The following is a 24,872-nucleotide window of genomic DNA, read 5'->3' as shown; positions in this document are numbered from 1 at the left end:
AAAAGAACCAAAGGTGACATGAGGATAAATTCATTCCACAGCGAGTGGTTATGATCTGGAATGTGCTGCCCGAGGGGGTGGTGGAGGCAGATTCAATCATGGCCTTCAAAAGGGAACTGGATAAGTACTTGAAAGGAAAAAATTGCAGGGTTATGGGGATAGAGCGGGGGAGTGGGACTAGCTGGATTGCTCTTACATAGAGCCAGCACAGACTCAATGGGCTGAATGGCCATCTTATGTGCTGTAACATTTCTATGATTCTATGAAAACAATACTGGAGCTACCGTTTACAGAAACATTGGGCTGTGAAGCATGTGTTTTGTTGCTATGTGTCCTCCTGAACTGCCAAGATGGTACCTTGGCTGCACATTCATGTTGCCAGCATGACTTGTTTAATGTCTGTTCTGTGTTTAATTCTGATATCGCTGAATTAAAATTGGAGTTATTGAGGTTAACGAACCTAATAAATTGTGGAAACCAGACTTACTGCAGCCAAGTAAAATTCTGGTTCTTCTTTTTAAAAAATGTGATAATCTCGTGTCTGGAATTTGAGATGCTCACATTTTCAATTCCTTAATGCTTTAATGATCTGAAGTTTAAGTTGTGTTGAGTGTTGGTGAGTGTAAATTGTTATGTTAAAACATTGAGATATTTAAAGGGACTCTATGGGCACTAAATTGGGCCGTGTGGGGCCCATTGTTTTGGTGCTACACAACCCCTCTGACATCCAAGATAGCGTCTTGGATACGCACGCACGTTTCCAGCGTGACGTGCACCGGACGCCATCTTGGTATAGGAGTTAGCGTAGGCGCAGATAACGAGCACTGGAATCATGTAAAGTAGGGAGAAAATGGCTTCAATCAGGGTGCAACGCTGATTTAAAATAAGACACCATTTTGGGTCTAACGCTTAATTCAACGCACAGTCTTAACCCCGATCATCTGAATGTCTTGGAGTGCCTGGAGGACCCCCCACCAGTGCTAATTAGAGACCATGCAGGATTTTCAGGTTAGTGGCTGGATTATTGCTTCTGGCTGCCGAGACATTTGTAACTGTTTTTGGAGGTCTCCGAGACTTCAATACCAGAACGCAGGGACATAGTCTAACATTTAGAGCCAGGACGTGCAGGAGTGAAGTTAGGAAATGCTTCCACACACAAAGGGTGGGAGATGTTTGGAATGCTCTTCTACAGACGGCAGTTGATGCGAGCTCACTTGTGAATGTTAAAGCTGAGATTGATAGATTTCTGTGAACCAAGGGTATTAAGGGATATGGGGCTAAGACGGGTATATGGAGTTAGGTCACAGGTCCACCATGATCTCATTGAATGGTGGAACAGGCTCGAGGGGCTAAATGCCACTCCCACTTGCTGCCTACTGCTATGCGCTACCTTCTCCCGCAAGAAAGCAGGATGTCTGGGTGATGTGCCTGTCATGGTTGATTAGCTGCCAGTGTGTGTGGCCTGTGAGTTGTGGGTGGGTGGCTTGAAACAGTGGTAATGTGTAAGGGTGAGAGGAAGCATCTGATTGGAAGAGTTGAGTACTGATGGATAATTGAGAGCATGGAGGTGTCCAACTCCTGCATGAGTGCAATGGTGGCACAGGTACAGGAGGGAATCTGAGAGTGTCACAGGGACGTGAGCAACTGTCTGAGATAGTGTCACAGGGACGTGAGCAACTGTCTGAGATAGTGTCACAGGGACGTGAGCAACTGTCTGAGATAGTGTCACAGGGACGTGAGCAACTGTCTGAGATAGTGTCACAGGGACGTGAGCAACTGTCTGAGATAGTGTCACGTAACTGCTGAAATGTCTGAGTGTTCTAGGTAAGTGCGGGAATGTCTGCGATGGAGAAGGCTAGCCTCCATCGAGCTTTAAGCACAGCTCACAAATGAGTCCATTCAGGCCCTGACAACGGCTGTTTGGACTTAGGGTGGCCTTCCAATGCATCACATGTCAAACACACTGTCGTCCAGCAGGGTGGTAGGAGTGATATGGGCCTTGTCCAGGAGGGGGATGATGGCAAAAGGGGACATGGAAGTGGGGACCCCACTCAAAGCACCCCCACGTCTCACCTGTTGCCCCCCTCAACCAGTACCCTCAATGCTGCCTCCTCTCCAGGTGGTCGAGTCTTCTCCCTGCACAGGTGCAGGTGGAGCAGTCTTTTGAGGGGCCCTCACGGGCACCGAAACCCAGAGGGTGTCAGCCCAAAGCATCTCATCGGTCAGGGCATGAACAAGAGCAACCTGCCACTACCTCTGCTGCAGCCACAGGGGATGCACCACATACAAGTAGTTGGAAGTGAAAGGCAAAGTTTTGTGAGCACAGGGGATGCACAAGGGTGTTTGATGGTTGGTCATGTTTTTTATTTGTTTCGTTTTTAAGTCATATTAAATATTATCAGCACTACTGCCATGTCTTGGCCATTCTTGACTGGCTTTTGTGATAGGACCCTTTCATGAGGTTCACCATCAATGGTGATACTTGATGCCACCCATTGGGTCACTCTACAGTGGGTATATGTGTAGTTACAGGACTGTTTTGTGCAGGGAGGTGAGGGGCTGGTGATGTTGCTTGTCCTCTGATGTAATGGTGAATGCAACCATGGTGCATCATATCCTGATGGTGTCAGTTTGGGAGGGTCTGAAAAGTTAAGTATGTGAACAGAAGAATTACATATGAACATATGAATTAAGAGCAGGAGTAGGCCATTCGGCCCCTTGAGCCTCTTCTTGATAAGATCATGGCTGATCTGATTGTGATGTCAACCCTACTTTCCCATCTACCTACTATAGCCTGTGACTCCCTTGTTAATCAGGAATCTATCTAACTCAGTCTTAAAAATATTCAATGACCCTGCCTCCACCGCTCTCTGGGGAAGGGAGTTCCACAGACTCACCACCCTCTGAGAAAAGAAATTCTCCTCATCTGTCTTAAATGGGAGGCCCATTATTTTTAAACCGAACTTGTGTAATCTCTCCTCGTAACTTAGCCCTTGCAGTCCGGGTATCATTCTAGTAAACCTACGCTGCACTCCCTCCAAAGCCAATATGTCCTTCCCCTGGAGTCTTTCTTTCTCACTGGAATGTGACTTTGCGGATTGTTATTCAATATCTCATTAAATGTCTGCCACTGCATCTCTACTGAACTATCCCTTAACCTAAGTTCCCAGTTCACTTTAGCCAGCTCTGTCTTCATGCCCTCATAATTACCCTTATTTAAGTTTAAAACACTAGTCTTGGACCTACTCTTCTCTCCCTCAAACTGAATGCGAAATTCAATCATATTGTGATCACTGCAGCCTAGAGGCTCCTTTACAATGAGCTGATTAATTAATCCTGTCTCATTACACATTACCAGATCTAGAATAGCCTGCTCTCTAGTTGGGTCCAGAACGTGCTGCTCTAAGAAACTGTCCCGAAAGCACTCTATGAACTCATCTTCCAGGCTACCTTTGCCAATCAGAATCTTCCAATCTATATGTAGATTAAAATCACCCATGAATATCACTGTTCCTTTCTCACGAGCCACCATTATTTCTTCCTGTATACTCTGTCCAACAGTGCGGTTACTGTTAGGGGGCCTATAAACTACTCCCACAAGTGACTTCTTGCCTTTTACTATTTCTTATCTCTACCCAAACTGATTCTACTTCTGAGTGGAAACTAAGAATTTTCAGTGAAAACACAAAGATCTCACAGCCAATAGTTTGAGGACTGAGTGCACTGCTGCAATAACTTGCATTTTATCCCCATCTGTCAAACAAGCATTTGAATGTCCTGCTGGCTGAAACATGTCTGGTAGAACATGGAGTGTCTCCCACAGCACAGGAAACATGCTGAGGATGTTTGAAAATTGGATTCCTGCCTCAATGTGCACAACATTAAGTACTTCAAGTATCTAAACAACTCTCAACTATCATCCTGCTGGCTTTAATTGCTGGAGGGACTTCCACATTTGGGAGGTGCGTCCGTACCCAGAAGTCTGCAGGTTGCATCCGTGTTCCAAACCTGCTCGGGATTTCACCAATCTTCACAGCCCCAATGCACCTGCACTGAGTCTAAAATCGAGCCCATGGCCTTTTCAACATCAAAGGGTGTCCAGTCACATGATCAAAGCCTAAACTGTCAATCATTGAGGTATGTTAATTGAGGCATAGCAACAGGGAGCGATTGGACAAAGAATGACCCTCCCCAATCCTACATCCTATTGGTTAAAAAACAATGTAAAGAGAAGAACAGCCCCTTCACCTGGCAGTCACAAGGAATGGACACTGCAGTGAAACATCACTCAAGGAGCAGTGGACCTGAAGGATCGAAGAGCTGAAATACTCGGGCCTATTGAGCAAAATCCTTGGTTTAAAGGTTGTCTATGTATTGATGATTCGCCTGATGTGTTTGAATTGTTAACTCATTACATAATAATGTGAATTACTCAGTGTATAATGGGATTTTATAGCAGAAAGCCATTTGGTTTGATTTTGTCCTGAATGCTTGTATGAATGATCACATTAAATAATTACTTCTGATTAATGAAACTACAGTGAGAGGGTGACTTTATTGCTTGACTATTCATCCAGTGTCCAAGAATCTCTCAAAATAAGGAATTCCCTTCATTAGATCACCCCTCACTCTTCTAAACTCCAGTGTCGAGGCCTAGTCCACTCAATCTCTCCTCATAGGACAACCCTCATCCCAGGCTCTTTGACACAGAGCTGCTCAGCTTACAATCCTAGCAGAAGAACTTTTGCTGTGAATGGTGGTATCATGTCCCCAACCTGGGCCGGGTCGGTGAGCAGCCTTTCTCTGTCGCCTACTCTTTACCTGTTTCATGTTCTTCACCTCTCTCTCCAGCTGCACCTATCCGGAGCTGCCTTTTCCCACTGTGCTGATGACCAGACACTGCTCCATGCTGCTCACTGCCAGTGGGACTATGTATTAGGCCGTGGACTCTTGGTGCATCATTTTAGATCTGAATCGGGCTTCAATGATTGGGTGGGGAACGGTGAATATTCCTCACCACAAGGTGCCAGCAGCCGCTGCATGATCAGCTATTACCATCACTCGATCTGCTCAGGGCTCCGTGTAATTGTACGGTCGTAACACTGCACTGTTTGAAGCTGAGCAACATTTCAAATTACCATCAGGAGAGAGCACCTAAAATGCATGCCTTTGGCCCAGGCAGTGTAATTCCTTCAGAAAATTTACACACAGGAGGAGGCCATTCGCCCCATTGTGTCCGTGCTGGCCGAAAGCCAGCCACCCAGTCTAATCCCACCTTCCAGCACTTGGTCCGTAGCCCTGCAGGTTACAGCACTTCAGGTGCACATCTAGGTATTTTTAAATGAGTTGAGGGTTGCTGCCTCTCCCACCCTCTTGGGCAGTGAGTTCCAGACCCCCACCACCCTCTGGCTGAAAAAGGTTTTCCTCAGCTCCCCACTAATCCTTCTACCAATTACTTTGACCCCTGGTTATTGACCTCTCTGCTAAGGGAAATAGGTCCTTCCCATCCACTCTATCTGGGTCCCTCATAATTTTGTGCACCTCAATTAAATCTTTCCTCATAGCTAATGAATCAGTCCTCCACATTGAGCACGACTTGGAGGAAGCACTGAGTGTAGCAAGGGCACAGAATGTACTCTAGGTGGGGGACATATAAGGAATTAGTGTTTTATGCAGTTCTAGCATAACATCCCTGTTCCTATATTCCATGCCTCGGCTAATAAAGGAAAGTATCCCGTATGCCTTCTTAACCACCTTATCTACCTGTCCTGCTACCTTCAGGGATCTGTGGACATGCACTCCAAGGTCCCTCACTTCCTCTACACCCCTCAGTATCCTCCCATTTATTGTGTATTCCCTTGCCTTGTTTGCCCTCCTCAAATGTATTACACCACAGTTCTTTGGATTGAATTCCATTTGCCACTTTTCTGCCCACCTGACCAGTCCACTGATATCTTCCTGCAGTCTACAGCTTTCCTCCTCACTATCAACCACACGGGTAATTTTTGTATCATCTGCAAACTTCTTAATCATGCCCTCTACATTTAAGTATAAATCATTGATATATACCACAAAAAGCAAGGGACCTCGTACTGAGCCCCGTGTAATCCCACTGGAAACAGCCTTCCAGTCACAAAACACCCGTCGACCATTACCCTTTGCTTCCTGCCACTGAGCCAATTTTGGATCCAATTTGCCACTTTCCCTTGGATCCCATGGGTTTTACTTTTTTGACCAGTCTGTGATGTGGGACCTTATAAAGAGCCTTGCTAAAATCCATGTCGACCACATCAAATGTACTATTCTCATCGACCCTCCATGTTACCTTCTCAAAAAATTCAATCAAGTTAGTCAGACACGACCTCCCCTTAACAAATCCGTGCTGACTGTCCTTGATTAGTCCCTGCCTTTCTAAGTGACTGTTTATCCTGTCCCTCAGAATTGATTCCAATAATTTGCCCACCATCGAGGTTAGACTGTTTGGCTTGTAATTACTTGGTCTATCCCTCTCTCCCTTTTTAAACAACGGTACAATGTTAGCAGTCCTCCAATCCTCCAGCACCACGCCTGTAGCCAGTGAGGATTAGAAAATGATGGTCAGAGCCTCCGCTATTTCCTCCCTGGCTTCTTTTAACAGCCTGGGATACATTTCATCCGGGCCTGATGATTTATCCACTTTCAAAGCTGCGAATCCCCTTAATATTTCCCCTCCCACTATGTTTATCCCATCCAATATTTCACACTCCTCCTCTTTAACTACAATCTCTGCATCGTCCCCCTCTTTTGTGAAGACAGTCGCAAAGTATTCATTAAGAACCATACCCACATCTTCTGCCTCCACTTGCTTTTTATATATTTATAAAACATCTTTGAGTTTTTCTTGATTTTATTTGCCAATACTTTTTCTTGCCCTCTCTTTGCTTTCCTAATTTGCTGTGTATATTTCAAAATGAACGTGGAAATTAACTTATTTGCCAACAACCAACTGCAAATAGTCAATTTTCAGCCTGTGGGTTACTTTCTACCAGCGGGAAAACTGTTTCCAAACCTTGCCCTATCGGAGTGCTTCGAAATCCCTGATTCAACAAATCACCACCTGGGGGATGGGGAACTGCTTCTTTGTGCTCAGGGAACCTGTCAATGGTCAACCTCATTCATGTAAGAAGATCCCTAAATATCAGGGAATTCAGCGATTTCAAAATCGACATTCTTGGATTGAGAAGTGACAATGCACAGACTGAAGGAACAGAGGGACATAGGAACAGGAGAAGGCCATTTAGCCCCTCGAGCCTGTTCCATTCAATGAGACCATACCTGATCTGTGACCTAACTCCATATACCGCCTTATCCCCATATCCCTTAATACCTTTGGTTAACAAAAATTTATCAATCTCAGGTTTAAAATTAACAATTGAGCTCGCATCAACGGCCGTTTATGGAATAGAGTTCCAAACTTCTCCCACCCTTTGTGTGTAGAAATGTTTCCCAACTTCACTCCTGAAAGTCCTGGCTCTAATTTTCAGTCTATGTCCCCTCGTCCTAGACTCCCCAACCAGTGGAAATAGTTTCTCTCTATCTACCCTATCAGTTCCCTTTAATATCTTGGAAACTTCGATCAAATCACCCCTTAATCATCTAAATTCCAGAGAATACAACCCTAGTTTGTGTAATCTCTCCTCGTAATTTAACCCTTGGAGTCCAGGTATCATTCTAGTAAATCTACGCTGCACTCCCTCCAAGGCCAATATGTCCTTCCTGAGGTGCGGTGCCCAGAACTGAACACAGTATTCCAGGTGTGGTCTAACCAGGGCTTTGTATAGTTGTAGCATAACTTCTACCCCCTTGTATTCTAGTCCTCCAGACAGAAAGGCCAGCATTCCATTAGCCTTTTTGATTATTTTCTGTACCTGTTCATGACATTTTAATGATCTATGTACATGGACCCCTAAGTCCATTTGGACTTCCACTGTTTCGAGCTTTTCACCATTTAGAAAGTACCCTGATCTATCCTTTATAGGTCCAAAGTAGATGACCTCACCCTTGCCTAAATTGAAATCTATTTGTCACAGTTTTGCCCATTCACTTAATCTATTAATATCTCTCTGTAATTTTATGCTTCCATCTACACTGCTTACAATGCTGCCTATCATTGTGTCATTGGCAAACTTGGATATGTGGCTCTCTGTCCTGTCATCTAAGTCGTTAATAAATACAGTGAATAGTTGAGGCCCCAACACAGATCCCTGTGGGACCCCATGAGTCACATCCTGCCAATTTGAGTACCTGCCCATTATCCCAACTCTCTGTCTCCTGCCGCTCAGCCAATTTCCTAACCAGGTCAATAATTTACCCTCAGTTCCATGAGCTTCAACTTTAGCTAACAATCTCTCATGAGGGACTTTATCGAATGCCTTCTGGAAGTCCATATAAACAACGTCCGTTGACCTTCCCCTGTCTACTAATTTAGTGACCTCTTTAAAAAATTCAATCAGGTTTGTCAGGCATGACCTCCCCTTTACAAACCCACGCTGGCTCTCTCTGATTAACTGAAAATTCTCGAGGTGTTCAGTCACCCTATCCATAATTATAGACTCCAGCATTTTCCCCACAACAGATGTTAGACTAACTGGTCTATAATTCCCTGGTTAAAATTCTAAATTGGGGAAAGGCCAATTTTGATGGTATTAGACAGGAACTTTCAGAAGTTGATTGGAAGAGTCTGATGGCAGGCAAAGGGACGTCTGGTAAGTGGGAGGCTTTCAAAAGTGTGTTAACCAGGGTTCAGGGTAAGCACATTCCTTATAAAGTGAAGGGCAAGGCTGGTAGAAGTAGGGAACCTTGGATGACTCGGGAGATTGAGGCCCTAGTCAAAAAGAAGAAGGAGGCATATGACATGCATAGGCAGCTGGGATCAAGTGGATCCCTTGAAGAGTATAGAGATTGCTGGAGTAGAGTTAAGAGAGAAATCAGGAGGGCAAAAAGGGGACATGAGATTGCTTTGGCAGATAAGGCAAAGGAGAATCCAAAGAGCTTCTACAAATACATAAAGGGCAAAAAAGTAACTAGGGAGAGAGTAGGGCCTCTTAAGGATCAACAAGGTCATCTATGTGCGGAACCACAAGAGATGGGTGAGATCCTAAATGAATATTTCACATCGGTATTTACGGTTGAGAAAGGCATGGATGTTAGGGAACTTGGGGAAATAAATAGTGATGTCTTGAGGAGTGTACATATTACAGAGAGGGAGGTGCTGGAAGTCTTAACGCGCATCAAGGTAGATAAATCTCCGGGACCTGATGAAATGTATCCCAGGACGTTATGGGAGGTTAGGGAGGAAATTGCGGGTCACCTGGCAGAGATATTTGAATCATCGACAGCTACAGGTGAGGTGCCTGAAGATTGGAGGGTAGCAAATGTTGTGCCTTTGTTTAAGAAGGGCGGCAGGGAAAAGCCTGGGAACTGAGAGACAGGATCGACAGGCATTTGGAGAGGCAGGGACTGATGAGGAACAGTCAGCATGGTTTTGTGAGAGGAAAATCATGTCTCACGAATTTGATTGAGTTTTTTGAAGGGGTAACCAAGAAGATAGATGAGGGCTGTGCAGTAGACGTGGTCTACATGGACTTCAGCAAAGCCTTTGACAAGGTACCACATGGTAGGTTGTTACATAAGGTTAAATCTCACAGGATCCAAGGTGAGGTTGCCAATTGGATACAAAATTGGATTGAAGACAGAAGACAGAGGGTGGTTGTCGAGGGTTGTTTTTCAAACTGGATGCCTGTGTCCAGCGGTGTGCCTCAGGGATCGGTGCTGGGTCCGCTGTTATTTGTTATTTATATTAATGATTTGGATGAGAATTTAGGAGGCATGGTTAGTAAGTTTGCAGATGACACCAAGATTGGTGGCATTGTGGAGTGCGAAGAAGGTTATCTAGGATTGCAACGGGATCTTGATAAATTGGGCCAATGGGCCGATGAATGGCAGATGGAGTTTAATTTAGATAAATGTGAGGTGATGCATTTTGGTAGATCGAATCGGGCCAGGACCTACTCCGTTAATGGTAGGGCGTTGGGGAGAGTTATCGAACAATGAGATCTAGGAGTACAGGTTCATAGCTCCTTGAAAGTGGAGTCACAGGTGGATAGGGTGGTGAAGAAGGCATTCAGCATGCTTGGTTTCATTGGTCAGAACATTGAATACAGGAGTTGGGGTGTCTTATTGAAGTACAAGACATTTGTAAGGCCACACTTGGAATACTGTGTACAGTTCTGGTCACCCTATTATAGAAAGGATATTATTGAACTAGAAAGAGTGCAGAAAAGATTTACTAGGATGCTACCGGGACTTGATGGTTTGACTTATAGGGAGAGGTTGGATAGACTGAGACTTTTTTCCCTGGAGAGTAGGAGGTTTAGGGGTGATCTTATAGAAGTCTATGAAATAATGAGGTGCATAGATAAGGTAGATAGTCAAAATCTTTTCCCAAAGTTAGGGGAGTCTATAACGAGGGGACATAGATTTAAGGTGAGAGGGGAGAGATACAAAAGGGTCCAGAGGGGCAATTTTTTCACTCAAAGGGTGCTGAGTGTCTGGAACGAGCTGCCAGAGGCAGTAGTAGAGGCGGGTACAATTTTGTCTTTTAAAAAGCATTTGGACAGTTACATGGGTAAGATGGGTATGGAGGGATATGGGCCAAGTGCAGGCAATTGGGACTAGCTTAGTGGTATAAACTGGGCAACATGGACATGTAGGGCCAAAGGGCCTGTTTCCATGTTGTAACTTCTATGATTCTATGAATCTATAATATAAAGGGACAGTTCCTGAATCGAGAGAAGATTAGTTCGGGAATCCGCAATGTGCTCACCTACTTCCTTTAAAACCCTGGGCTGGAAACCATCTGGGGATTTATCACTCTTTAGTGCCATTATTTTCTTCATTACTGTTAATTTGCTTATGTTAATTATGGTGAATCCCCGGTCCCTGATTCAAAATTAGTTTCCTTGGGATTTCCGGCATGCTATCCCCTTCTACTGTAAATACTGACACAAAGTAATTATTTAACATGTTGTTATTTTCAATTACAATATCGCCATGACCCGTGTTTAAGGGCCCACATTGATGTTAACCACTCTCTTAAAGGAGAGAGAGAGAGAGAAGAGAAGCGAGGGATAAAGGAGAGAGAGAGAGAATGAGAAGAGAAGCGAGGGATAAAGGAGAGAGAGAGAGAATGCGAGGCGGAAGGAGGTATAAAGGAGAGAGAGAGAAGAGAAGCGAGGGATAAAGGAGAGAGAGAGAGAATGAGAAGGGAACCAAGGGATAAAGGAGAGAGAGAGAGAATGAGAAGGGAAGCGAGGGATAAAGGAGAGAGAGAGAGAATGAGAAGAGAAGCGAGGGATAAAGGAGAGAGAGAGAGAATGAGAAGAGAAGCGAGGGATAAAGGAGAGAGAGAGAATGAGAAGAGAAGCGAGGGATAAAGGAGAGAGAGAGAGAATGCGAGGCGGAAGGAGGGATAAAGGAGAGAGGGAGAGAATAGGAGAGGGGACCCACAGTCATGCAATCATATGGAGGGAGTGAAGATGAGTGAGCCTGTAGTTGCCTCGCTGCTGCTCCCACTCCACCACCGTAATTCCAGTGTAAGTGTGGTGAAAACCCCATTTAGACCTGTAAATAATACGTGCCCTTTCGACAAACTTACAGTGATGGAGCTGCAGCAGATCTGAGGTTGTGGTTCAAACTCAGATTTGCCATTTGTAAAATGCAGCAGCCCGAATTCTGTAACTGAAGAAGAAATTGTTTTAAAATTAAATAGAACTCGGCCTTCAAATTCTGTATGAGAATCCTTCATGAGAAACTGCTTCACGACGAATAGAAAATTCAACCGTGGGCTTTGCAGAGCCAATGTAACAGCTCGAAGGAGAAAGCAATGCAGTGAGAGGAAGCAGTAAAAGCTGCTGCCCACAAACGTACAAATGGAGCGAGAAAACTTACTTTCCAAATCCTCAGTGATGTTGAACCCCATTCAGGACAGTTGACCTGAGACTGTCAACAAGTTCCCGCCAATCGCTCACACTGAGCATTACCTCCAGTTTTAACTGGGCACAATCTCGTCGGATTGCAACTCCCTCACATTGTGACCTCCTGTCCTGACATTGTGTTGAGATGTATCCGCTGGTCTGTCAGATCAGGAGGTTTCCTTGGGATGCTGAACTCCCTTCACTTGGTGTCCTGCACTGGGACATCCAGTACTTCCTGTGCTATATTGGGTTGAGATGGCTCATTGGGCGTGTTCCATTCTATCAATAGTCCCTTCCTGTATCCATGCTCATTTGGGGGAGTTGTTATCAGTTCTGACGTCTGCTTGTTATAAAAAATGCCATCAGTGATCATCGCTCGTCATCCCATCGAGAGGTTGTACTTTGCAGCCCAGGAACATCTCTGTCTCCTTTAATACTTCAACCAAACTTGTCTCGATTTTTTTGAAGGAGATAGTCAGGTGATTTGTCTGAGAGCCTGTTCCATTACCCTTTACTTTTCATTGACAATCAGTTCAGCTCTTGTGCTCCTGCTCATCAAATCTTAGATTCCGAAAGCCCGGGATCATCCTTGGACTTCTCCTCAACCTTGTCCATAGCATCTTTCGAAACACCCGTGGCCAGAACTGGAGACAATGTTCCAAATGTGTCGTCACTAGAGATGTTGCTGAGGTTTAAATGCCGTGTTTCATCGTATGCCCTTGAGATACAACCCACACATGAATAACATTGTCCCTGGTGCAGCACTGCCTCAGTCAGGGGTCAGAATCCTGTGGATTTAACAACTGCAGTTCAACAGTAACGGGGCTTCCTCGGCTGGTGTTCCAGGGAGCACAAGGATCAATCGAATATTGAAGAGGAGGCCCTCAGCTCAGGCTCCATAGGAACTACACAGGGAGAGGGGTTAGAGTGGAACTACATAGGGAGAGGGATTAGAGTGGAACTACATAGTGAGAGGGTTAGAGTGGAACTACAGAGGGAGAGGGATTAGAGTGGAACTACATCGTGAGAGGGGTTAGAGTGGAACTACAGAGAGAGAGGAGCTAGAGTGGAACTACATAGGGAGAGGGGTTAGAGTGGAACTACAGAGAGAGAGGAGTTAGAGTGGAACTACACAGGGAGAGGGGTTAGAGTGGAACTACATAGTGAGAGGGGTTAGAGTGGAACGACAGAGTGAGAGGGGTTAGAGTGGAACTACATAGTGAGAGGGGTTAGAGTGGAACTAGAGAGAGAGAGGGATTAGAGTGGAACTACATAGTGAGAGGGGTTAGAGTGGAACTACAGAGAGAGAGGGATTAGAGTGGAACTACATAGTGAGAGGGGTTAGAGTGGAACTACAGAGAGAGAGGGATTAGAGTGGAACTACATAGTGAGAGGGATTAGAGTGGAACTACATAGTGAGAGGGGTTAGAGTGGAACTACAGAGAGAGAGGGATTAGAGTGGAACTACATAGTGAGAGGGGTTAGAGTGGAACTACATAGTGAGAGGGATTAGAGTGGAACTACACAGGGAGAGGGGTTAGAGTGGAACTACAGAGAGAGAGGGGCTAGAGTGGAACTACACAGGGAGAGGGGTTAGAGTGGAACTACAGAGAGAGAGGAGTTAGAGTGGAACTACAGAGGGAGAGGGGTTAGAGTGGAACTACAGAGAGAGAGGGATTAGAGTGGAACTACAGAGAGAGAGGGGTTAGAGTGGAACTACAGAGAGAGAGGGATTAGAGTGGAACTACACAGGGAGAGGAGTTAGAGTGGAACTACAGAGAGAGAGGAGTTAGAGTGGAACTACATAGTGAGAGGGTTCAGAGTGGAACTACACAGGGAGAGGGGTTAGAGTGGAACTACATAGTGAGAGGGTTTAGAGTGGAACTACACAGGGAGAGGGGTTAGAGTGGAACTACACAGGGAGAGGGTTTAGAGTGGAACTACATAGGGAGAGGGGTTAGAGTGGAACTACACAGGGAGAGTGTTTAGAGTGGAACTACATAGGGAGAGGGGTTAGAGTGGAACTACATAGGGAGAGGGGTTAGAGTGGAACTACAGAGAGAGAGGGATTAGAGTGGAACTACAGAGAGAGAGGGATTAGAGTGGAACTACAGAGAGAGAGGGATTAGAGTGGAACTACATAGTGAGAGGGGTTAGAGTGGAACTACAGAGAGAGAGGGATTAGAGTGGAACTACAGAGAGAGAGGGATTAGAGTGGAACTACATAGTGAGAGGGGTTCGAGTGGAACTACAGAGAGAGAGGAGTTAGAGTGGAACTACACAGGGAGAGGGGTTAGAGTGGAACTACATAGTGAGAGGGTTTAGAGTGGAACTACATAGGGAGAGGGGTTAGAGTGGAACTACACAGGGAGAGGGTTTAGTGTGGAACTACATAGGGAGAGGGATTAGAGTGGAACTACACAGGGAGAGGGTTTAGAGTGGAACTACACAGGGAGAGGGGTTAGAGTGGAACTACACAGGGAGAGGGTTTAGAGTGGAACTACACAGGGAGAGGGTTTAGAGTGGAACTACACAGGGAGAGGGTTTAGAGTGGAACTACATAGGGAGAGGGATTAGAGTGGAACTACATAGTGAGAGGGGTTAGAGTGGAACTACAGAGAGAGAGGAGTTAGAGTGGAACTACAGATGGAGAGGGGTTAGAGTGGAACTACAGAGAGAGAGGAGTTAGAGTGGAACTACAGAGGGAGAGGGTTTGGAGTGGAACTACAGAGGGAGAGGGGTTAGAGTGGAACTACAGAGGGAGAGGGGTTAGAGTGGAACTACAGAGGGAGAGGGGTTAGAGTGGAACTACAGAGGGAGAGGGGTTAGAGTGGAACTACAGAGGGAGAGGGGTTAGAGTGGAAATACACAGGGAGAGGGGTTAGAGTGGAACTACACTGGGAGAGGGTTTAGAGTGGAACTACACAGGGAGAGGGATTAGAGTGGAACTACACGGGGAGAGGGTTTAGAGTGGAACTACACAGGGAGAGGGATTAGAGTGGAACTACACAGGGAGAGGGGTTAGAGTGGAACTACAGAGAGAGAGGAGTTAGAGTGGAACTACAGAGGGAGAGGGATTAGAGTGGAACTACAGAGAGAGAGGAGTTAGAGTGGAAATACAGAGAGAGAGGAGTTAGAGTGGAACTACAGAGAGAGAGGGATTAGAGTGGAACTACAGAGGGAGAGGGGTTAGAGTGGAACTACAGAGAGAGAGGGATTAGAGTGGAACTACAGAGGGAGAGGGATTAGAGTGGAACTACAGAGAGAGAGGGTTTAGAGTGGAACTACAGAGGGAGAGGGATTAGAGTGGAACTACAGAGGGAGAGGGGTTAGAGTGGAACTACACAGGGAGAGGAGTTAGAGTGGAACTACATAGGGAGAGGGATTAGAGTGGAACTACACAGGGAGAGGAGTTAGAGTGGAACTACACAGGGAGAGGGATTAGAGTGGAACTACACAGGGAGAGGGGATAGAGTGGAACTACACAGGGAGAGGGGTTAGAGTGGAACTACAGAGAGAGAGGGATTAGAGTGGAACTACAGAGAGAGAGGGATTAGAGTGGAACTACATAGTGAGAGGGGTTAGAGTGGAACTACAGAGAGAGAGGGATTAGAGTGGAACTACAGAGAGAGAGGGATTAGAGTGGAACTACATAGTGAGAGGGGTTAGAGTGGAACTACAGAGAGAGAGGAGTTAGAGTGGAACTACACAGGGAGAGGGGTTAGAGTGGAACTACATAGTGAGAGGGTTTAGAGTGGAACTACATAGGGAGAGGGGTTAGAGTGGAACTACACAGGGAGAGGGTTTAGAGTGGAACTACATAGGGAGAGGGATTAGAGTGGAACTACACAGGGAGAGGGTTTAGAGTGGAACTACACAGGGAGAGGGGTTAGAGTGGAACTACACAGGGAGAGGGTTTCGAGTGGAACTACACAGGGAGAGGGTTTAGAGTGGAACTACACAGGGAGAGGGTTTAGAGTGGAACTACATAGGGAGAGGGATTAGAGTGGAACTACATAGTGAGAGGGGTTAGAGTGGAACTACAGAGAGAGAGGAGTTAGAGTGGAACTACAGATGGAGAGGGGTTGGAGTGGAACTACAGAGAGAGAGGAGTTAGAGTGGAACTACAGAGGGAGAGGGTTTGGAGTGGAACTACAGAGGGAGAGGGGTTAGAGTGGAACTACAGAGGGAGAGGGGTTAGAGTGGAACTACAGAGGGAGAGGGGTTAGAGTGGAACTACAGAGGGAGAGGGGTTAGAGTGGAACTACACTGGGAGAGGGTTTAGAGTGGAACTACACAGGGAGAGGGATTAGAGTGGAACTACAGAGAGAGAGGGTTTAGAGTGGAACTACAGAGGGAGAGGGATTAGAGTGGAACTACAGAGGGAGAGGGGTTAGAGTGGAACTACACAGGGAGAGGAGTTAGAGTGGAACTACATAGGGAGAGGGATTAGAGTGGAACTACACAGGGAGAGGAGTTAGAGTGGAACTACACAGGGAGAGGGATTAGAGTGGAACTACACAGGGAGAGGGGATAGAGTGGAACTACACAGGGAGAGGAGTTAGAGTGGAACTACACAGGGAGAGGGAATAGAGTGGAACTACAAAGGGAGAGCGATTAGAGTGGAACTACATAGGGAGAGGGGTTAGACTGGAACTACAGAGAGAGAGTGTTTAGAGTGGAACTACATAGGGAGAGGGGTTAGAGTGGAACTACAAAGGGAGAGGGATTAGAGTGGAACTACAGAGAGAGAGGAGTTAGAGTGGAACTACACAGGGAGAGGGGATAGAGTGGAACTACACAGGGAGAGGGGATAGAGTGGATCAACAAGGTCATCTATGTGCGGAACCACAAGAGATGGGTGAGATCCTGAATGAATATTTCACATCGGTATTTACGGTTGAGAAAGGCATGGATGTTAGGGAACTTGGGGAAATAAATAGTGATGTCTTGAGGAGTGTACATATTACAGAGAGGGAGGTGCTGGAAGTCTTAACGCGCATCAAGGTAGATAAATCTCCGGGACCTGATGAAATGTATCCCAGGACGTTATGGGAGGTTAGGGAGGAAATTGCGGGTCCCCTAGCAGAGATATTTGAATCATCCACCGCTACAGGTGAGGTGCCTGAAGATTGGAGGGTAGCAAATGTTGTGCCTTTGTTTAAGAAGGGCGGCAGGGAAAAGCCTGGGAACTACAGACCAGTGAGCCTGACATCTGTAGTGGGTAAGTTGTTAGAGGGTATTCTGAGGGACAGGATCTTCAGGCATTTGGAGAGGCAGGGACTGATTAGGAACAGTCAGCATGGTTTTGTGAGAGGAAAATCATGTCTCACGAATTTGATTGAGTTTTTTGAAGGGGTAACCAAGAAGATAGATGAGGGCTGTGCAGTAGACGTGGTCTACATGGACTTCAGCAAAGCATTTGACAAGGTACCGCATGGTAGGTTGTTACATAAGGTTAAATCTCATGGGATCCAAGGTGAGGTAGCCAATTGGATACAAAATTGGCTTGACGACAGAAGACAGAGGGTGGTTGTAGAGGGTTGTTTTTCAAACTGGATGCCTGTGTCCAGCGGTGTGCCTCAGGGATCGGTGCTGGGTCCGCTGTTATTTGTTATTTATATTAATGATTTGGATGAGAATTTAGGAGGCATGGTTAGTAAGTTTGCAGATGACACCAAGATTGGTGGCATTGTGGACAGTGAAGAAGGTTATCTAGGATTGCAACGGGATCTTGATAAATTGGGCCAGTGGGCCGATGAATGGCAGATGGAGTTTAATTTAGATAAATGTGAGGTGATGCATTTTGGTAGATCGAATCGGGCCAGGACCTACTCCGTTAATGGTAGGGCGTTGGGGAGAGTTATAGAACAAAGAGATCTGGGAGTACAGATTCATAGCTCCTTGAAAGTGGAGTCACAGGTGGATAGGGTGGTGAAGAAGGCATTCAGCATGCTTGGTTTCATTGGTCAGAACATTGAATGCAGGAGTTGGGATGTCTTGTTGAAGTTGTACAGGGCATTGGTGAGGCCACACTTGGAGTACTGTGTACAGTTCTGGTCACCCTATTATAGAAAGGATATTATTAAACTAGAAAGAGTGCAGAAAAGATTTACTAGGATGCTACCGGGACTTGATGGTTTGACTTACAGGGAGAGGTTAGACAGACTGGGACTTTTTTCCCTGGAGAGTAGGAGGTTAAGGGGTGATCTTATAGAAGTCTATAAAATAATGAGGGGCATAGATAAGGTCGATAGTCAAAATCTTTTCCCAAAGGGAGGGGAGTCTATAACGAGGGGACATAGATTTAAGGTGAGAGGGGAGAGATACAAAAGGGTCCAGAGGGGCAATTTTTTCACTCAAAGGGTGGTGAGTGTCTGGAACGAGCTGCCAGAGGCAGTAGTGGAGGCGGGTACAATTTTGTCTTTTAAAAAGCATTTGGACAGTTACATGGGTAAGATGGGTATAGAGGGATATGGGCCAAGTGCAGGCAATTGGGACTAGCTTGGTGGTATAAACTGGGCGACATGGACATGTTGGGCCGAAGGGCCTGTTTCCATGTTGTAACTTCTATGATTCTATGATTCTATGATTCTATACACAGGGAGAGGGGTTAGAGTGGAACTAAATAGGGAGAGGAGCTAGAGTGGAACTACACAGGGAGAGGGGTTAGAGTGGAACTACAGAGGGAGAGGGGTTAGAGTGGAACTACACAGGGAATGGGGTTAGAGTGGAACTACACAGGGAATGGGGTTAGAGTGGAACTACAGAGCGAGAGGGAATAGAGTGGAACTACACTGGGAGAGGGGTTAGAGTGAAACTACACTGGGAGAGGGATTAGAGTGGAACTACACTGGGAGAGGGGTTAGAGTGAAACTACACTGGGAGAGGGATTAGAGTGGAACTACACTGGGAGAGGGGTTAGAGTGGAACTACACAGGGAATGGGGTTAGAGTGGAACTACAGAGCGAGAGGGGTTAGAGTGGAACTGCACGGGAAGAGGGATTAGAGTGAAACTACAGAGAGAGAGGGGATAGAGTGGAACTACAAAGGGAGAGGGGCTAGAGTGGAACTACACAGGGAGAGGGAATAGAGTGGAACTACAAAGGGAGAGGGGCTAGAGTGGAACTACACAGGGAGAGGGAATAGAGTGGAACTACACAGGGAATGGGAATAGAGTGGAACTACAGAGAGAGAGGGGATAGAGTGGAACTACAAAGGGAGAGGGGTTAGAGTGGAACAACACTGGGAGAGGGAATAGAGTGGAACTACACTGGGAGAGGGGTTAGAGTGGAACTACACTGGGAGAGGGGTTAGAGTGAAACTACACTGGGAGAGGGATTAGAGTGGAACTACACTGGGAGAGGGGTTAGAGTGAAACTACACTGGGAGAGGGGTTAGAGTGGAACTACACAGGGAATGGGGTTAGAGTGGAACTACAGAGCGAGAGGGGTTAGAGTGGAACTGCACGGGGAGAGGGATTAGAGTGAAACTACAGAGAGAGAGGGGATAGAGTGGAACTACAAAGGGAGAGGGGCTAGAGTGGAACTACACTGGGAGAGGGGCTAGAGTGGAACTACAAAGGGAGAGGGGCTAGAGTGGAACTACACAGGGAGAGGGAATAGAGTGGAACTACACAGGGAGAGGGAATAGAGTGGAACTACAAAGGGAGAGGGGTTAGAGTGGAACTACACTGGGAGAGGGGCTAGAGTGGAACTACAAAGGGAGAGGGGTTAGAGTGGAACTACATAGTGAGAGGGGCTAGAGTGAAACTACAAAGGGAGAGGGGTTAGAGTGGAACTACATAGTGAGAGGGGCGAGAGTGAAACTACAAAGGGAGAGGGGTTAGAGTGGAACTACATAGTGAGAGGGGCTAGAGTTGAACTAAATACGGAGAGGAGCTAGAGTGGAACTACACAGGGAGAGGGGTTAGAGTGGAACTAAATACGGAGAGGAGCTAGAGTGGAACTACACAGGGAGAGGGGTTAGAATGGAACTAAATAGGGAGAGGGAATTGAGTGGAACTACATAGTGAGAGGGGCTAGAGTGAAACTACACTGGGAGAGGGGATAGATTGGAACTACATAGGGAGAGCGGTCAGAGTGGAACTCCATAAGCAGAGGGGCTAGAGTGGAACTACATAGGGAGAGGGTTTAGAGTGGAACTACATAGTGAGAGGGGATAGAGTGGAACTACATAGGGAGAGGGGCTAGAGTGGAACGACATAGGGAGAGGGGCTAGTGTGGAACAACCCAGGGAGAGTGGCTCCAGTGGAACTACAAAGGTGAGAGGGATTAGCGTTGAATTACATAGGGAGAGGGGCTAGAGTGGAACTACATAGTGAGAGGGTTTAAAGTGAAGCTACATAGGGAGAATGGATAATGTGGCATTACATGGGGAGTGAGTTAGATTGGAACTAAATAGGAAGAGTGGTTAGAGTGGAACTACATAGGGAGAGGGGTTAGAGAGGATATACATATGGAGAGGGGTTAGAGTGGAACTACATTTGGAGAGGGGCTAGAGTGGAACTCCGTATGGAGAGGGGTTAATGTGGAACAGCTTAGGGAGAGGAGTTAGAGTGGAGCCTGCTTCTCTTATCCATCGAGGTGGTAGAGGTGCTGTCGAAGAAGCCTTGGCGAGTTGCTGCAGTGCATCCTGTGGATGGTACACACTGCAGCCACAGTGCGCTGGTGGTGAAGGGAGTGAATGTTTAGGGTGGTGGATGGGGTGCCAATCAAGCGGGCTGCTTTGTCCTGGATGGTATCGAGCTTCTTGAGTGTTGTTAAAGCTGCACTCATCCAGGCAAGTGGAGAGTATTCCATCACACTCCTGACATACATGCTCCATAGAGAAACCCACACATGTTCCATAGTGAAACCCACACATGTTCCATAGAGAAACTCACACATGTTCCATAGAGAAACCCACACATGTTCCATAGTGAAACCCACACATGTTCCATAGAGAAACTCACACATGTTCCATAGAGAAACCCACACATGTTCCAGAGAGAAACCCGCACATGTTCCATAGTAAAACTCACACATGTTCCATAGAGAAACTCACACATGCTCCAGAGAGAAACCCATACATGATCCATAACGAAACCCACACATGATCCATAGTGAAACCCACACATGATCCATAGTAAAACTCACACATGATCCATAGAGAAACTCACACATGTTCCATAGAGAAACCCACACATGATCCATAGAGAAACCCACACATGATCCATAGAGAAACCCAAAAATGTTCCATAGTAAAACTCACACATGTTCCATAGAGAAACTCACACATGTTCCATAGAGAAACTCACACATGTTCCACAGAGAAACTCACAAATGTTCCATAGTAAAACTCACACATGTTCCATAGAGAAACTCACACATGTTCCATAGAGAAACTCACACATGTTCCATAGAGAAACCCACACATGATCCATAGAGAAACCCACACATGTTCCATAGAGAAACCCACACATGATCCATAGAGAAACCCACACATGTTCCATAGAGAAACCCACACATGATCCATAGAGAAACCCACACATGATCCATAGAGAAACCCACAAATGTTCCATAGTAAAACTCACACATGTTCCATAGAGAAACTCACACATGTTCCACAGTAAAACCCACACATGTTCCAGAGAGAAACTCACACATGTTCCATTGAGAAACCCACAAATGTTCCATAGTAAAACTCACACATGCTCCAGAGAGAAACCCACACATGTTCCATAGAGAAACTCACACATGTTCCATAGAGAAACCCACACATGTTCCACAGAGAAACTCACACGTGATCCATAGAGAAACTCACACGTGATCCATAGTGAAACCCACACATGTTCCATAGTGAAACTCACACAAGTTCCATAGTGAAACCCACACATGTTCCACAGAGAAACTCACACGTGATCCATAGAGAAACTCACACGTGATCCATAGTGAAACCCGCACATGTTCCATAGTGAAACTCACACAAGTTCCATAGTGAAACTCACACATGTTCCATAGAGAAACCCACACATGTTCCACAGAGAAACTCACACGTGATCCACAGAGAAACCCACACATGATCCATAGTGAAACCCGCACATGTTCCATAGTGAAACCCGCACGTGATCCATAGTGAAACCCGCACATGTTCCATAGTGAAAACCACACATGATCCATAGTGAAACCCCCACATGTTCCATAGTGAAACCCACACATGTTCCACAGTGAAACCCACACATGTTCCATAGTGAAACCCACACATGTTCCATAGTGAAACCCGCACGTGATCCATAGTGAAACCCGCACGTGATCCATAGTGAAACCCCCACATGTTCCATAGAGAAACCCACACATGATCCATAGTGAAACCCAGAACATGTTCCATAGTGAAACCCGCACGTGATCCATAGTGAAACCCCCACATGTTCCATAGTGAAACTCACACATGTTCCATAGAGAAACTCACACATGTTCCATGGAGAAACTCACACATGTTCCATAGTGAAAACCACAAATGTTCAATCGTGAAACCCATACATATTCCATAGTGAAATTCACACATGCTCCACAGAGAAACCCACACATGTTCCATAGAGAAACTCACACATGTTCCATGCTGAAACCCACACATGTTCCATAGAGAAACTCACACATGTTCCATAGTGAAATCCGCACATGATCCATAGAGAAACTCACACATGTTCCAGAGTGAAACCCACACATGTTCCATAGAGAAACTCACACATGTTCCATAGAGAAACTCACACATGTTCCAAAGTGAAACCCACACATGATCCACCAAGAAACTCACACATGTTCCATAGTGAAACTCACATATGTTCCATCGTGAAACCCACACATGTTCCACAGAGAAACTCACACATGTTCCATAGTGAAACCCGCACATGATCCATAGAGAAACCCACACAAGATCCACAGAGAAACCCACACATGATCCATAGAGAAACCCACACATGTTCCACAGAGAAACCCACACATGATCCATAGAGAAACCCACACAAGATCCATAGAGAAACCCACACATGATCCATAGTGAAACCCACACATGATCCATAGTGAAACCCACACATGTTCCATAGTGAAACCCACACATGATCCATAGAGAAACCCACACATGATCCATAGTGAAACCCACACATGTTCCATAGAGAAACCCGCACATGATCCACAGTGAAACCCGCACATGATCCATATTGAAACCCGCACATGATCCATAGTGAAACCCGCACATGATCCATAGTGAAACCCACACATGATCCATAGTGAAACCCACACATGTTCCATAAAGAAACCCACACATGTTCCATAAAGAAACCCACACATGTTCCATAGTGAAACTCACACATGATCCATAGTGAAACTCACACGTGATCCATAGTGAAACCCACACATGATCCATAGTGAAACCCACACATGCTCCATAGAGAAACCCACACATGATCCATAGTGAAACTCACACATGATCCATAGTGAAACCCACACATGATCCATAGTGAAACCCACACATGTTCCACAGAGAAACCCACACATGATCCATAGTGAAACCCGCACAAGTTCCACAGAGAAACCCACACATGATCCATAGTGAAACCCACACATGTTCCATAGTGAAACCCACACATGATCCATAGTGAAACCCACACATGCTCCATAGAGAAACCCACACATGTTCCATAGTGAAACCCACACATGTTCCATAGTGAAACCCACACATGTTCCATAGAGAAACCCACACATGTTCCATAGAGAAATCCACACATGTTCCATAGAGAAACCCACACATGATCCATAGAGAAACCCAGACATGTTCCATAGTGAAACCCACACATGTTCCATAGAGAAACCCACACATGTTCCATAGAGAAACCCACACATGTTCCATAGTGAAACCCACACGTGATTCATAGTGAAACCCGCACAAGTTCCATAGTGAAACCCACACATGATCCATAGTGAAACCCACACATGATCCATAGTGAAACCCACACATGTTCCATAGTGAAACCCACACATGTTCCATAGTGAAACCCGCACATGATCCATAGAGAAACCCACACATGTCCCATAGTGAAACCCACACATGATCCATAGTGAAACCCACACATGATCCATAGAGTAACCCACACATGATCCATAGAGAAACCCGCACATGATCAATAGAGAAACCCACACATGTTCCACAGTGAAAACCACACATGTTCCACAAAGAAACCCGCACATGATCCACAGAGAAACCCACACATGATCCATAGAGAAACCCACACATGATCCATAGTGAAACCCACACATGTTCCATAGTGAAAACCACACATGTTCCATAGTGAAACCCACACATGATCCATAGAGAAACCCGCACATGATTCATAGAGAAACCCACACATGATCCATGGAGAAACCCGCACATGATCCATAGAGAAGCCCACACATGATCCATAGAGAAACCCGCACATGATCCATAGAGAAACCCACACATGATCCATAGAGTAACCCACACATGATCCATAGAGAAACCCGCACATGATCAATAGAGAAACCCACACATGTTCCACAGTGAAAACCACACATGTTCCACAAAGAAACCCGCACATGATCCACAGAGAAACCCACACATGATCCATAGAGAAACCCACACATGATCCATAGTGAAACCCACACATGTTCCATAGTGAAAACCACACATGTTCCATAGTGAAACCCACACATGATCCATAGAGAAACCCGCACATGATTCATAGAGAAACCCACACATGATCCATAGAGAAACCCGCACATGATCAATAGGGAAACCCGCACAAGTTCCATAGTGAAACCCGCAAATGATCCATAGTGAAAC

This window comes from Heptranchias perlo, chromosome 3 (assembly GCF_035084215.1).
Source record: "Heptranchias perlo isolate sHepPer1 chromosome 3, sHepPer1.hap1, whole genome shotgun sequence".
Taxonomy (NCBI): Eukaryota; Metazoa; Chordata; class Chondrichthyes; order Hexanchiformes; family Hexanchidae; genus Heptranchias; species Heptranchias perlo.
This window is presented reverse-complemented; position numbering follows the sequence as displayed.